At 38.6% G+C, this 14462-nt stretch overlaps 1 long non-coding RNA gene across 1 annotated transcript; it reads left to right on the top strand.

Annotated features, from left to right (window-relative positions):
* The first annotated feature begins 10589 nt into the window (after window positions 1–10589).
* On the top strand, window positions 10590–12516 carry LOC113337131. The gene is made up of 5 exons (XR_003354108.1): window positions 10590–10808; window positions 10884–10997; window positions 11075–11135; window positions 11495–11628; window positions 11738–12516. It is a non-coding gene; the product is annotated as an uncharacterized LOC113337131 (long non-coding RNA).
* The last annotated feature ends 1946 nt before the right edge of the window (window positions 12517–14462 follow it).

Below are 14462 nucleotides of genomic sequence, written 5' to 3'. Positions count from 1 at the left end.
TGTTAAAGTCGGAAATTGTGTAAATGAAACAAAAAAATTACTTATGGTGAAGATGGATTCTCCACCTTCCTCTGTAATAGATACTTTTTACTTTCTAATGAAATTAAAATTCTATGTCTTAATTTTGTGCTTGTAAAACAATCTTGATGTGTTCATGATTGTGGTTTCCAGAATATTTGAATTCTTGTCGCGGCCAAGATGTGTAATATTTGAAGAAAATATAATTGAAATCTTTAAAAAAATTAATAAAATAAAACCTTTTTGCCGCACGTTTATTGCCTCTACTGCGGGTGTGGCAAAATATTTTTCTAATGAAATAACATAAGAACTGAAAATAGTAATTAAATATGAAAAAAACTTTTTGCCTCATTTAATTGCCTCACTAACTGGTGTGGCAAAAACCCATGCTATAGCTGCAGTGTACTAGAGGTGTGGCACTAACTTCTTGTCACACAGGTTGTTTCCACATGGTGTGGCAAAAGGTTTTTATGTGGCAAAAGGATTTTGCCACATAAAACATGTGTTCTTGCTACATAGACTAGGTGTTGCAGCTAGTGATCTCCTCCATTGGACTCGTGCAGACGATTTGGTTGGTACCTGGGTTGAAAACTCAGTCGATCCAGTTATCAAATCCAGTATCATGTCTTTCGCATTTGCACGGGAACAATGGTTAGAGATTAAGAACAAGTTCTCTCATAAGAATGCACCAAAACTGTTTGCCTTGAAACAATCGATTTCATCTCTGAAACAAGAAAATCAAAATGTTGCGATGTACTTTACTCAACTCAAGAAGATGTGGAATCAACTCGATACATTCATACCTCTTCAATCTTGCATCTATGGTGCAAGAAAATATTTTGTAGATCATCATAGCCAATATAGAGCCATGGAGTTCTTACAAGGGCTGTATAACCATTTTTCTGCTCTGCGCAGTCAGTGTTTGTTGATGGAACCATTTCCATCAGCATCCAAACTCTATAATCTTGTGAGGCAGGAGGAGGAGCAGCAAGGTATAAACTCATCCTCTCTTACTCAGGTTGAATCTGCTACACTTAATGTTTTTCGCAGTGCTTCCAACTCAGAAAGACCAAATCATAGGTCTTTCTTTAATCCCGGCACTACATCCAACGCTGGCCATGGTACCAACAAGAGACCCAGACCTTTTTACGACCACTGCAACAAACATGGTCATACTCGGCTTACCTGCTGCTGCTATTGTTCCCAATACACAGGCTGCTCCTGGTATAACTGCAGCTCAATATGCCAGACTTATGTCTTTACTTGAACCAAACAATGGAGAAACTGCTGTCACTCCATTTTCCAATTTTGCAGGTATTACTCTGACTTGTTCTTCTAATGTTTGGATTATAGACAGTGGTGCAACTCATCACATTTGCTCCTCTCTTTTTTCTTCTTCTTACATATTGGTTATGAACCCAATCACGGTTCAATTACCAGATGGTTCGAATATATCTGTCACTCATATTGGGACTGTGAATTTATCTCCCAATATTCAGCTACTCAATGTTTTTCACATTCCAAGTTTTAAATTTAACTTGATCTCTGTAAGTCAGCTTACATGCAGAGCAAACTGTTGTATCAATTTCTCACACGAGTCTTGCATCTTTCAGGACCGTCTCACGAACAAGGATATTGGATGGAGTAGGCGTATCGCTGGCCTCTACCATTTCAGTGTCCAACCATCAGTTCATCTTTAGCTGCTAATAAACCAGTGGATATATGACACTGTCGTCTCGGTCATCCACATATGGATTGTTTTAATTTTTTAGCTTGTAATTTTGCTTATATTCGTTCTTCATTTAAACACTAATGTGATGTATGCCCACGGGAAAAACAATCTCGTCTCAAGTTTAATAACAATATTTCTTTATCAAAGCATCCATTTCAATTGATTCATGCTGACATATGGGGTCCTTTTTCTACTGCTTCTTTAACTGGTGCAAAATATTTTCTTACAATAGTAGATGATTACTATAGGTGTACATGGGTATTTTTGATGAAAGTAAAGTCTGAAACCTTAAAGTTTATCAAATATTTCTTTGCCTTTGTTGTAAAACAATTTGGGCATCACATTACCAGCATCTCCTCTGGTATCAATTCATTAGTTATTCCTCAATTACAGACTTTCAGGTCTGATAATGGGTCTGAGTTTAAATCAAATGAACTTCAATCTTGGTTTCATCAAAATGGAATTCTCCATAAAACCAGTTGTATATATACTCCACTGAAAAATGGTATTGTTGAACGCAAGCATCACCACTTGCTCAATGTTGCAAGGTCTTTACGCTTCCAAGCTAATTTACCCATCCAATTTTGGGGAGACTGCATTTTAGATGCAACTATTTGATAAACAAATTGCCAACACCGGTATTATCTCATAAATCTCCACATGAGTTACTTCTCAATTAGCCACCAGATTATTCACATCTCCGAGTGTTTGGTTGTCTTTGTTTTGGCAGAAATATACGTATTTGTAACAAATTCGATGAACGTGCTAAGCCTGTCATTTTCATCGAATATCCGCATGGCCAGAAGGGTTACAAAATTTTTGATCTATCATCAAAATCTGTGTATGTATCACGCGATGTAGTGTTTCATGAACATACATTTCCTTTTAAAGATATTTCTTCATCAGCATTAGTTCCTGTTGAGCCTTCACAACCTAATTATTCTTATTACGACTACATATTTAAGTCCCAATCATGTGGTGATATTCCGAATCCTGAGCATTTTATCCCATGCTCTCAGTGTCAGTCGCATTCAGATCCTGTCGTACCTTCTCATGATTCCGCTACACAACCAACTATTGCTACACGCAATTACATGAGTGGATCGTCTTCTGTCCGTTCCATAGAAACAATTTATATCGATACTACTACTGTTCCAGTAGTTCAGTTACCTTCCATATTGCCAGGACAATCATCCACATCTCCACCTATTCAGGTGCCTATCTCTCCAGCGATTCCATCATCAACAATACATTCGCATCCATCTCGTTCTCGTAATCCACCATCCTATTTAAAGGATTACCATTGTTTTTCCACTAAGGATGCGTCTTCATCACTGTATCCAATGACAAATTATTTGTCCTTTGACAAATTCACTGCTTCACATAAAGCTTTTTTAGCTTCAGTTATTCTCACTTATGAACCGAGATCATTCTCTCAGGAAAATAAATGTCCCAACTGGTGCACAGCCATGGCCAAAGAAATCATTGCTTCGGAAGCCAACGATGCTTGGATATTAGTAGATTTATCACCTGATAAGACAACCATTTGCTGCAAATGGGTTTTTAAAATCAAGTTCAATGCTGATGGTATCGTTGAACGTTACAAGGCTCGACTGGTATCCAAAGGCTACACACAACAAGAGGGTATAGACTACTATGATACCTTTGCGCCAGTATCTAAGTTGGTTACTGTTCGTGTCTTATTATCTATTGAAGCTATTAAGGGATGGTCTCTTCATCAACTTGATGTCAACAACGCGTTTCTTCGAGGTGATTTGGATGAATAAATTTACATGAAGCTTCCACCAGGTATGGCACGTCCAGGTGAGTCCAAATTTTTCAAACTCAAAAAGTTTCTACATGGTTTAAAGCAAGCCTCTCGTCAATGGTTTGCGAAGCTTTCTTCAGTTTTGTTATATGAAGGATTTGCTAAATCCTTACGTGATAAGTCTCTTTTCACATATCATCGTGGTACAACCTCTATATTTGTTCTTGTCTATGTTGATGATATTATCATCACTGGTACAGGTAATAACTTTATTAATTCTCTCAAATTGCGTCTCGCTTCTCATTTTTCAATCAAGGATCTTGGTAGTTTGAAGTAGTTTTTGGGAATTGAAGTTTCTCGCTCATCCAATGGTATATTTCTATGTCAAAGAAAATATATTCTTGATATCCTTAAGGATTCCGGCCTCACAGGGGCTCGTACATCAGCTTATCCAATGGTTACAAAACTCAAGTTGCTTCCTACAGATGGTACGAAATTCACTGATCCAAGCTGCTTTCGTCGTTTAATAGGTCGTTTGTTATATCTTACGGTAACACGACCAGATATCACATACTCAGTTAATTATCTGAGTCAATTTTTGCAACATCCCAGATCAGCTCATATGGATGCTGCTCATCGTATTCTAAGATATCTCAAGGGAACTTTTGGACATGACATATTCTTGTCCTCATCCAGTTCTCCTTCTATTCATGGTTACACTGACTCTGATTGGGCAGGCTGCCCAATTACTCGTCGTTCTACCACTGGATATTTTGTTACCCTAGGTAATAGTCCAATTTCTTGGAAATCAAAGAAACAACCTACTGTGGCTCGTTCATCAGTTGAAGCTGAATATCGTGCTTTGGAAAATCTAACTGCTGAGCTTCAATGGTTAGTTTATCTCTTCAAAGACATGCACATTTCTTGTTCTCTTCCTATCACTGTTTCTTGTGATAGTCAAGCAGCAATTCATATTGCTCAAAATCCGGTATTTCAAGAACGTACTAAACACATTGAGATTGATTGCTATTTTTGTTCGTGAAAAGTTAATAAGTGGATTGATTCTACCAAAACATCTTCCGTCGTCTGATCTACTAGATGATGTTTTCACTAAGCCTCTGGGAGCTCCGCAATTTGGTCGTCTAGTTGGCAAGTTGGGCGTTCGTTCAGGCTCTACCGCTCCAACTTGAGGGGAGGTATTAACACATGCAAATATATAAGAAGATCAACACATATTAAGTACATACAATGAAGAATATGGAAAAAATATTACTACATGCAAAGAATAATATGTGATTGAATACATGCAATGTAGAATATGGAAACAAAGATTAGTACATGCAAAGAATAATATTGATGTAATTAGTTTTAGTTTCTTTGATTTATCTATAGGAATAAATTTAATTCTCTTGATGTAATTACAGTATTAGGATCTTCAATCATTCAATGTATTTGTACAAGTATATATACAAAATAATGAAATTAATCTCAAGACAGTTGTGTGAGATAGAAATCCCAAAACCCAATATTGCAACAAAGACCAACACTTAATCCGTTGGATTTTGGTGCAGCTGGTGACGATACTCATGTAAGTATCATCAACTCTACGGTAATCCATGAATAAAGGGTGTTAGTAAAGAATTAAATGCGTAATTGATGAATCCTTAGTGCTAGTACTTTAAACTAATTGCAGAAGGGTATGGTGACTAATTATTCTTTTCTGCTTGACAAAACTAGTCTAATTTACATTATCAGGAATCATTTGAATTGCAGAACCTCATGTACAGACGTGACACCCATGAGGAGCGTGTGAACAAATGAGGTGCAATACTAGGTACAAGCCATGTCTGTTTGATGATGATAAAAGAGTTAGAGCAGGACAATACTAGAGGTAGTGATCAAGATGATAACAATTCATCTTGTGTTTACATCATGATGTAGTGCAAGATATGGCAGAATCCTACTTGGAAGGAAGGGATCGACGAAAGAATATCCGTTAAATATTTTCCTATTTGTTATTTTTGTTAGGAAATAAGAGATATCTTGCTAGTATTGGCATGATATTATATTTAGTAGGATTTCCTCTTTATTAGCATTAATCATAAAAGATATTGAAATATCCCATAAGGCCTATATATGGCCACGTTTGTAAGGAAGATCGGCAGATTTTTTGAGAAAAGAAAACTCTTCCTTTGAGAAGTTTATTCATTGTGTGATTTCTAGTACTAACATTCTACACCATTTGGTATTCAGAAACTGGGTATCGATCCTTCCAACATGGTTCGTGGTAGAGGTCAGGGTGGTCCTCGCGAGGCTTTAGTTGAGGAGGTAATGGAGAGAACGAGATACGATGAACTATCACGCACGGTTGAGCAGCTCGCCGGTCAGGTAGCAACCCTGTTACAACGACATGAGCGCCGTCATCCTCCTATTGATGAGTCCAATTCATCTGATGACGATGACGATAATGATACTGATAACCCTTTTGCTGGGCGTGAGCGTGAATCTAGGAGTTGGGAATCATCATTCCGCATCGAAATTCCTGAGTTTCATGGTAGCGGGTTGACACCAGAGGATTGTATCGACTGGTTTTCTACTGTGGAGGAAGTTCTGGAATTTAAGAGGGTTCCTGATGATCGAGTGGTTCCGCTTGTGGCTACACGCTTTCGGGGTAGGGCTGCTGTTTGGTGGCGTCAACTGAAAGCTTCCCGGATTCAACAAGGTAAAACTCCTATTTCTTCCTGGGCAAGGCTTGAAAAGTGTATGCGTTCAGCCTTTTTGCCATTTAACTATACCAGAGAACTGTATATTCGTTTACAAAACCTTCGTCAGGGTTTTCGTTCCATTGATGAATATACAAAAGAGTTCTATGATTTGGTCACTCGGTCAGGTATTACAGACACCGATGATCAGCTTGTCTCCCGCTATATAGGTGGTCTACGTGAGACTTTCCAAGACACACTAAATATGTTTGATTATTTTTCTGTGTCTGAGGTTCACCAACGAGCTCTGCGTTTGGAAAAACAATTATCCCGTAAGTCAATTAGAGCAGCTGTTGGCCGTCCTACTATTACTCCTTCACAGATTGCTTCCGCTCAACAGAATGTTAGTACGTCTCAAAGGCCTGGTCCTAAATGCTACCGTTGTGGTGATCCTGGTCACTTGGCAAACGATTGTCGTAAGGCTGGTCGACCTGGCAAAGCTTTACTTGTAGAGCCGACTGCTGCTGATGATGTCTTTGCTGAGGAGGAGACATCAACTGAGTTCGATGAAGTATTTCTGCCAGGAGACCAAGGTGACTGCTTGATGATTTCTCGACCATCGTTCCTGACGCCGAAGGTTGACACTGACGAGTCATGGCTCAGAAAGAACATCTTCCAGACAACGTGCACCATAGAAGGAAAAGTCTGTCGAATGATCATTGACTCAGGCAGCTGTGAGAACGTGGTGTCTGAAGAGGCTGTGAGAAAACTCAAGTTATCGACAGAGAAACATCCTAGTCCGTACTCTCTTCACTGGCTGAGTAAAGGTTCGGAGGTAACTATTTCCAAACGTTGTCTTGTGAAGTTTTCCATTGGTTCTGTATACGAGGATGCTTTGTGGTGTGATGTCGTGGTTATGGATGCTTGTCATCTGCTATTGGGACGACCTTGGCAATACGACAGGGAGGTAATTCACAATGGTAAACTAAACACATATTCATTCTTGTTCAAATCGACTCGCGTCACGTTAGTACCTGCCAAGGAAACTGTGCACAAACCACTCTCTAATCTGGCTTCCAATTTTCTGTCTTGGCGTACGTTTGAGACCGAGATGATGGATGAGGGTATTGTGTTCATCCTGTGTGGCCTTTCTCTTGCATCTGCGTCGACTGTGGCGGTTCCGTCATGTATCCAGGGAGTATTATCGGACTTTGCAGACATTTTTCCCGTTGACCTTCCGGATGGGTTGCCTCCATCTCGAGCTATTCAGCACCGGATAGACTTAGTACCAGGATCGGTTCTCCTAATCGAGCTCATTACCGTATGAGCCCAAGAGAACACGAGGAACTACAACGTCAGGTAGGGGAGTTGTTAGCCAAGGGTCTCATCAGGGAGAGTCTTAGTCCTTGTGCAGTTCCGGCGTTACTCATTCCTAAGAAGGACGGTTCATGGCGCATGTGTGTGGACAGTCGTGCTATTAATAAGATTACGGTGAAGTATCGTTTTCCCATCCCTCGTCTGGATGATATCCTGGACCAGCTTCATGGTGCTACGATTTTTAGCAAATTGGATTTGCGTAGTGGCTACCATCAGATTCGTATACGGCCTGGAGATGAGTGGAAGACCGCTTTTAAAACTAGGGAAGGACTTTATGAATGGTTGGTGATGCCGTTTGGTCTCTCCAATGCTCCGAGTACGTTTATGCGTGTCATGAATGAAGTATTAAAACCATTCTTGGGTAAGTTTGTGGTCGTTTATTTCGATGACATTTTGGTTTATAGTACTAACTTGGATATGCACTTGCGTCATCTTCGTGAGGTCTTGGTAGTCTTACGCCAGCAAAATTTCTTTGCCGCTACAAAGAAGTGTGTCTTCGGTACAGATCGCATTTTGTTTCTTGGATACGTCATATCCAAGGATGGTATTTCCGTGGATGAATCGAAGGTTGATGCTGTGCGTACTTGGCCTTGTCCGCAAACAATCCATGAGGCCAGGAGTTTTCATGGGTTCGCATCCTTTTATAGAAGGTTTATTCCCCACTTTAGCACTATTGCAGCAGCAATCACCGATTGCATGAAGAATGGCAAGTTTTCTTGGACAGATGCAGCTACAGCAAGCTTCATCTTACTGAAGGAGAAGCTTTGTTCTGCCCCTATACTGTCGTTACCAAATTTTTCTTTACCATTTGAGGTTCATACAGACGCCTCTAAGGTTGGTATAGGTGCAGTCCTCAGCCAATCCAGTAAACCGATCGCATTTTTTAGTGAGAAATTAAATGGAGCTAAGCGTAATTACAGCACGTATGAACTAGAGTTTTATGCCATCATCCAAACCCTTAAGCACTGGCGTCATTATTTGATTCATTCTGAATTTGTGTTGTTTACTGACCATGATGCTCTCAAGCACATCGGCAATCAAGACAAGATGAATGCACGACAAGTTAAATGGGCTAATTATCTACAAGATTTCACATTTGTCCTCAAACACAAGGCTGGAACTCAGAACCGTGTGGCTGATGGTCTCAGTCGTCGACGAAGTCTGCTAACGTCACTACGGACGGAGGTCTTGGGTTTGGAATCGTTTGCTGATTTATACAAGACTGACCCCTATTTTGGTTCAATTCTGGACGCTGTGCATGCTGGCAACAGTACCCAGTTCTCGCTGTTGGATGGTTTTCTCTTCAAGGGAACTCGACTTTGCATTCCTGACTGTAGCTGGCGTTTACGTATCATTCAAGAACTGCATCACGAGGGTCACTTTGGTCGTGACAAGACCTTCCAGTTGGTTTCAACATCATACTTTTGGCCGCGCTTGTTTAAAGAGGTACAACGTTTCGTTTCTCGTTGTCATATCTGTCAGGTATCTAAAGGTTCTACGACAAATGCTGGTCTTTATATGCCATTACCAATTCCGTCTAAGCCTTGGACTGATATTAGTATGGACTTTGTTGTGGGTTTGCCTCGCACTCAACATGGGATGGATTCTATTTTTGTCGTCGTTGACAGATTTTCCAAAATGGCGCACTTTATAGCTTGCAAAAAAACTACGGATGCAGTTCATGTGGCATTTTTGTTTTTTCAACACGTGTATCGTCTTCATGGTCTCCCAGAGTCCATTGTATCGGACCGTGATTCTAAATTTCTTAGTCATTTCTGGAGGTCTCTTTGGAAATTATTGCGTACGGAGTTGAAATTCAGCAGTGCTTATCACCCTCAAACGGATGGGCAGACAGAGGTTGTTAACCGATCTCTTGGGAACATACTTCGAAGCCTGGTGGGTTCTCACACTAAACAATGGGACAGGCATTTGTTTCAAGCAGAATTTGCCTTCAACAGAGCCATTCATAAGAGCACCGGGTTTAGCCCTTTCCAAGTGGTCTGTGGATTTAATCCGCGTTCACCCCTTGATCTTGCGCCTGTGCCAGATTTGCAACGAGTGCATGCCACTGCTGATGAGTTGGTGCATCACTTACAGCAGATACATGCCGAAGCTGCTCAAAACTTGGTGGCGTCCTCTACGAAGTACAAAACGGCTGCCGATAAGCATCGTCGTCACGTTGAATTTGAGGTAGGTGATTTCGTTTGGGCTGTACTTATTAAGGAACGTTTCTCTACGGGCACATACAACAAATTGGGTCCTCGCAAGATTGGTCCGTTTGAAATTATTGAGAAGATCAATCCTAATGCTTACCGTTTGCGACTTCCCAGTCATATTCATACTGCTGATGTGTTCAATGTCCGTCATCTCATTCCCTACCACGGCGACTTGTCTGATGATGATTTTTCTACCCTGCCTAATTCGGGGGCGAATTTCCTCTTTCCCGGGGAGAATGATGTAGTGCAAGATATGGCAGAATCCTACTTGGAAGGAAGGGATCGACGAAAGAATATCCGTTAAATATTTTCCTATTTGTTATTTTTGTTAGGAAATAAGAGATATCTTGCTAGTATTGGCATGATATTATATTTAGTAGGATTTCCTCTTTATTAGCATTAATCATAAAAGATATTGAAATATCCCATAAGGCCTATATATGGCCACGTTTGTAAGGAAGATCGGCAGATTTTTTGAGAAAAGAAAACTCTTCCTTTGAGAAGTTTATTCATTGTGTGATTTCTAGTACTAACATTCTACACCACATCACCACCATGGAAATCGAAACCTGGATAATGATCATTACCGGGCCATTTTTCAGAACATGAACCAAAACACTACAAGTCCATAAACACAAGCCTTTAACACCCACAAATGGATTTAGGTCAAATATGTCAAACATTTCCTGACCGTTGGATCACCTATAAATGCCTTATGAAACCTAAAAGCTTAAGATAACCCTACAAATACCTTTAGTTCAGCAGCCTATTGATAAAGTGATAAATTTTCTTGTTCGATTTTGTTAACCTAGATCTCACATTTTTCTGTCAAAAACAAAACCGACGGCATGTTTGGTTCAATATTTGTTACCAGAAGCTGAAGAAGATAAAACCTTCGTCTTGTTGTTGTTGATTCACTAGCATAATGATATCTCCTCTCAAAACTCAAATCTGGATTTGATCATCCAGTGGGGATCTTCGTTGAGTTATTCAATGTAATCCTTTTCATTTTTTTGATTTGTTTTCTTCTGGTTATTGAATTATTTTAATTATTTTTTTACCTTGTGCAGCTACAAGACTTGAGGAGATTTCAACTTGATCCTTGTACAGCTCTGCCCTCGAGGAGAATTTATCTCGGATCTTGTGGATTTTGGGCAAAAAAAAAATCTTCAGTTTAGACATAAGTAATGTTTTCATCTTGTTACTTGGGTTCGTTTCCTGCTAGTTTTGTTACTCACAAAATTGTTGTTTCCTTATACAGGGAACTCAGATGTTGGATTAATTGGAGGGGACGGGATGATTTGGGAGCGGTGACCTTCCTTGTAAACCTCTGACTTGTGCTTCTTATTTGTGTTCTGTTTATTTGTTGGCATGAACTGGTGTTTATTTTAAGCATTTAGCTCAGCTAGGTCAGTTTCATTTTTATTTTATTTTTTGTTTTTTTAATTTTCTCTGTGGATCAGCTTCAAAATTTTTTTGTTTGTGATGCTGTCTTTTTGTCTGCTGTCTTCTAAGATTTAGTTTTACATGATTTACTTCCAAGATTGTTGGTCAGCTACCCAAAGATTATTGCTTTCTTGTTTTGATTTTCAGGGTATTTAAAACTGAAATGTACGTCCTTAAAGATGGTAAATGTTAGTGGGTCTTGAATGACTAAGGATTTGTGGATTTTTAATTGCAGGCCAGTGACGATAGGGATCCACATGACCTAGTAAAGATCATAAAGATTTGAAGCAAAAAACATGAGAATGAAGTTGCTACATCTGATCCGGGCAATTAACAAATCAGGGCAAATAGTCACAAGGATTTGCTAAGGTGTTCTTTGCAGTTGTTTCTTTTAGTATCCTCTTGTTTTGTTTTTCAGACTGTATATTGTAGTAGAGACCCGAGTGGTGTGCTACTTATCATATCTATTGAATTGCAGAAACTTTAAGGCACGATGTTGTTACACTGAAGAAACTTTCGGACGGCAGCACCAGGGAGTGAGAACAAACCATGGAGCATGTTGATAGATTGATGTGAAACCCTAAGCAATGGCTGAAACCTCTGCTGCGACTTTTCAGACCTTAAAGGGGCTAAGAATTTAACTGAGAAAGGGAAATCGAGACAAAATTTGGTCGTTTTTAAACTGGGTAAGGAGTTACAGAGAGACAGTGAATGGAATTGGAGTCTAAATGTTAACTTATCTAATTTGTGGATTTTGTAAGCAACTTAAATATGGAAGAAGGATCCCTGCAGTTTGTATTACTATGCAATCTTGTCCTATTCTCAACAGATTAGAGAGGCATGAGTGGAAACCTTTGATTCCTCTATTTGAAGATATCAAGGGGATATGAGATTATGGAAGTAATCCGTTGAAGGAGTCAATAATGTAGAATTTCGTATCTAAAGAAGACCAGCGTCTACGAGATCCAGATAATATGTATTAAAGAAGAACTAGATATTAAGATGGTTGCTGCAACCTCATCATTCATCTCTTGCATTTACAGGTCTTTCTCTTTCAGGGGACATCTTTGTGAGTTCAATTATAATGTTTGTTATCAGATTCCAGTCACTTAGTATATTCAGATTTTATTGCTGTGTCTTAGTACATCTAGTATCGGAATGAAATGAATAGTGGGTACTACTGAAAAAATCTGCAATTGAAAGCTTGCAGTACATGTGTTCATTACCCCATTTTATATTTTAGTTTGTTCTTTAACGTTTGCCCTTCCAAAAAAAAATAAATGATTTTTTGGGTGCTGTGAATGGCACTAAAGTCTCTCATTTTGAAACAGGGTTTTAAATTTTATATGATATTGTGATCAAGATTGTATCCCATCGCCTTTTGATTAAGAAATAGCGTCTCTCGTTTCTTTCATTTAGCATCCTTGTTTTTTAACAAAGATTATCATTAAGCTCTCTCATATGACACTTTCAATTCTATAAGAGTTTCAAGTTGTTTTACTGAGTCACCGAGACCATGTTGATTTGCAGTTAGTATAATGAAATGAGAAGTCTGAAACTTGGAAGCTAAGAACTGGTGGTACCCCCGAAATATAATCATTAGCTCATGGTCGTATGCCAACCTTTCCCTATGGACGATCCTAGCTAAATATGAAATGAGAGCTTAGTATATGGCGTATTGTTTTGGATGCTTAAACTTGGTAATTTGACAGGAAATGTTGTTATTATAAGTGTTGCTTGCACTAGGTATGCCGTGGTATCTGATGAGTGCCTGAATAGGTGAAACTTCAGTGGAACAATAACAGAAAACATGAAGATACCTAAACAAATTTTTGTTATTAACTTGGCTCATACTAATCAAATTGAGAAATCAGAAACGGGATATCTTATCTTCGGTTCAGTGGTCATAACCTAGGTGTGCCCAAATACATTAGGCCAAAATGTAATGCCTTAATCCCCAAAAATAATAATCTGTTTTATCAATTGTCAACTGGCTCGCAAAAACAATATTTCCACAAGCAAAATTCTAAATTTGACATTAGACTGTTGTTTATCACTATACTGTATTGAGGGTTTTGTTATGTTAAAAATCCGTCACATTAAATATTTGTTATGGATTATAATTGTCTTAAATATGGTGTTATATTTAGTGTTACAGTTTTGATATGACAACTATATCCATCACAGAAAATAATTAATATATAATTAATGTTATAACTACTATCCATTACATTAACTTTGATATGGTTAGACCAAAACTTATATATTACATTTATCAATAATTTTGTTATGGTTGTAATTGTGATATAATATTTTGCAACATGTTTAGTAAAATCCAGCTGACCACTGAGGATATGACACGTGTTTTTTCTTATGCTTGTGATTGTCACAAAATATTTTGCAGCAAGTTTTAATACAGTTTAACAGCCATTCAGAAAATGATACGTGTCTTTTTATTTGGTGTCACAAATCTATTATCTAAGAATACAGTTACAAATTTATCACTTAAACAAAAAAAAATGCTTTTAGGTGGCCTGTAGCAGATATTTTGCAGTTGCAGGTTATCCTGATTATGAGAGTAGTATTTTGGAGTTTCACCCTGATCCTGAGAATAATAATTCAATAGAAATACGAAATTAAACTGTAAATTTTTATTATCATTCAATATTTGTTGTTCAATACAAGTTCACATTTATTATACATGCATTTAAAAAACATAAAACCAGAAGAAAAACACTTGGGAGAAAAAGCGCAGCATGAACAAAAAATTCTACTTAAACCCGGACCTTGTTGTAGCCACAATCTAACCACATGGACGAAAGGACAATAACTTCACACTTCTGCTGCAAACTGTAGAAAAGCATAAAGCAGGACCGGTAAACAAAGTAGTATAACGTAAAAAAATCCTCAATATGGAAGAAACCATTCAGTGCGTACGGAACCCGGGTAGATATACATTGCAGCAAGCCAGTACCCAGCCCCATGCGCAACACCACACTAGAGTCTAGAAGGGACTACAATCCAACACATTCAAGTTCTATAATAAAGTACCCTATGTACCTCACCATAACGGCTGCCTATGTCCCCCAAAGAGGATCAGGCTTATTGCAGTTAACAACCTCTTAAGTTTTCAATGAAAGTCAATTGTTTCCAACTACCTATATTCTGGATTTTTTATAGACTCCGTAGGGAGCCGAAATAAA

The sequence above is a fragment of the Papaver somniferum genome, unplaced genomic scaffold (genome assembly GCF_003573695.1).
Source record: "Papaver somniferum cultivar HN1 unplaced genomic scaffold, ASM357369v1 unplaced-scaffold_158, whole genome shotgun sequence".
Taxonomy (NCBI): Eukaryota; Viridiplantae; Streptophyta; class Magnoliopsida; order Ranunculales; family Papaveraceae; genus Papaver; species Papaver somniferum.
This window is presented reverse-complemented; position numbering and strand designations above follow the sequence as displayed.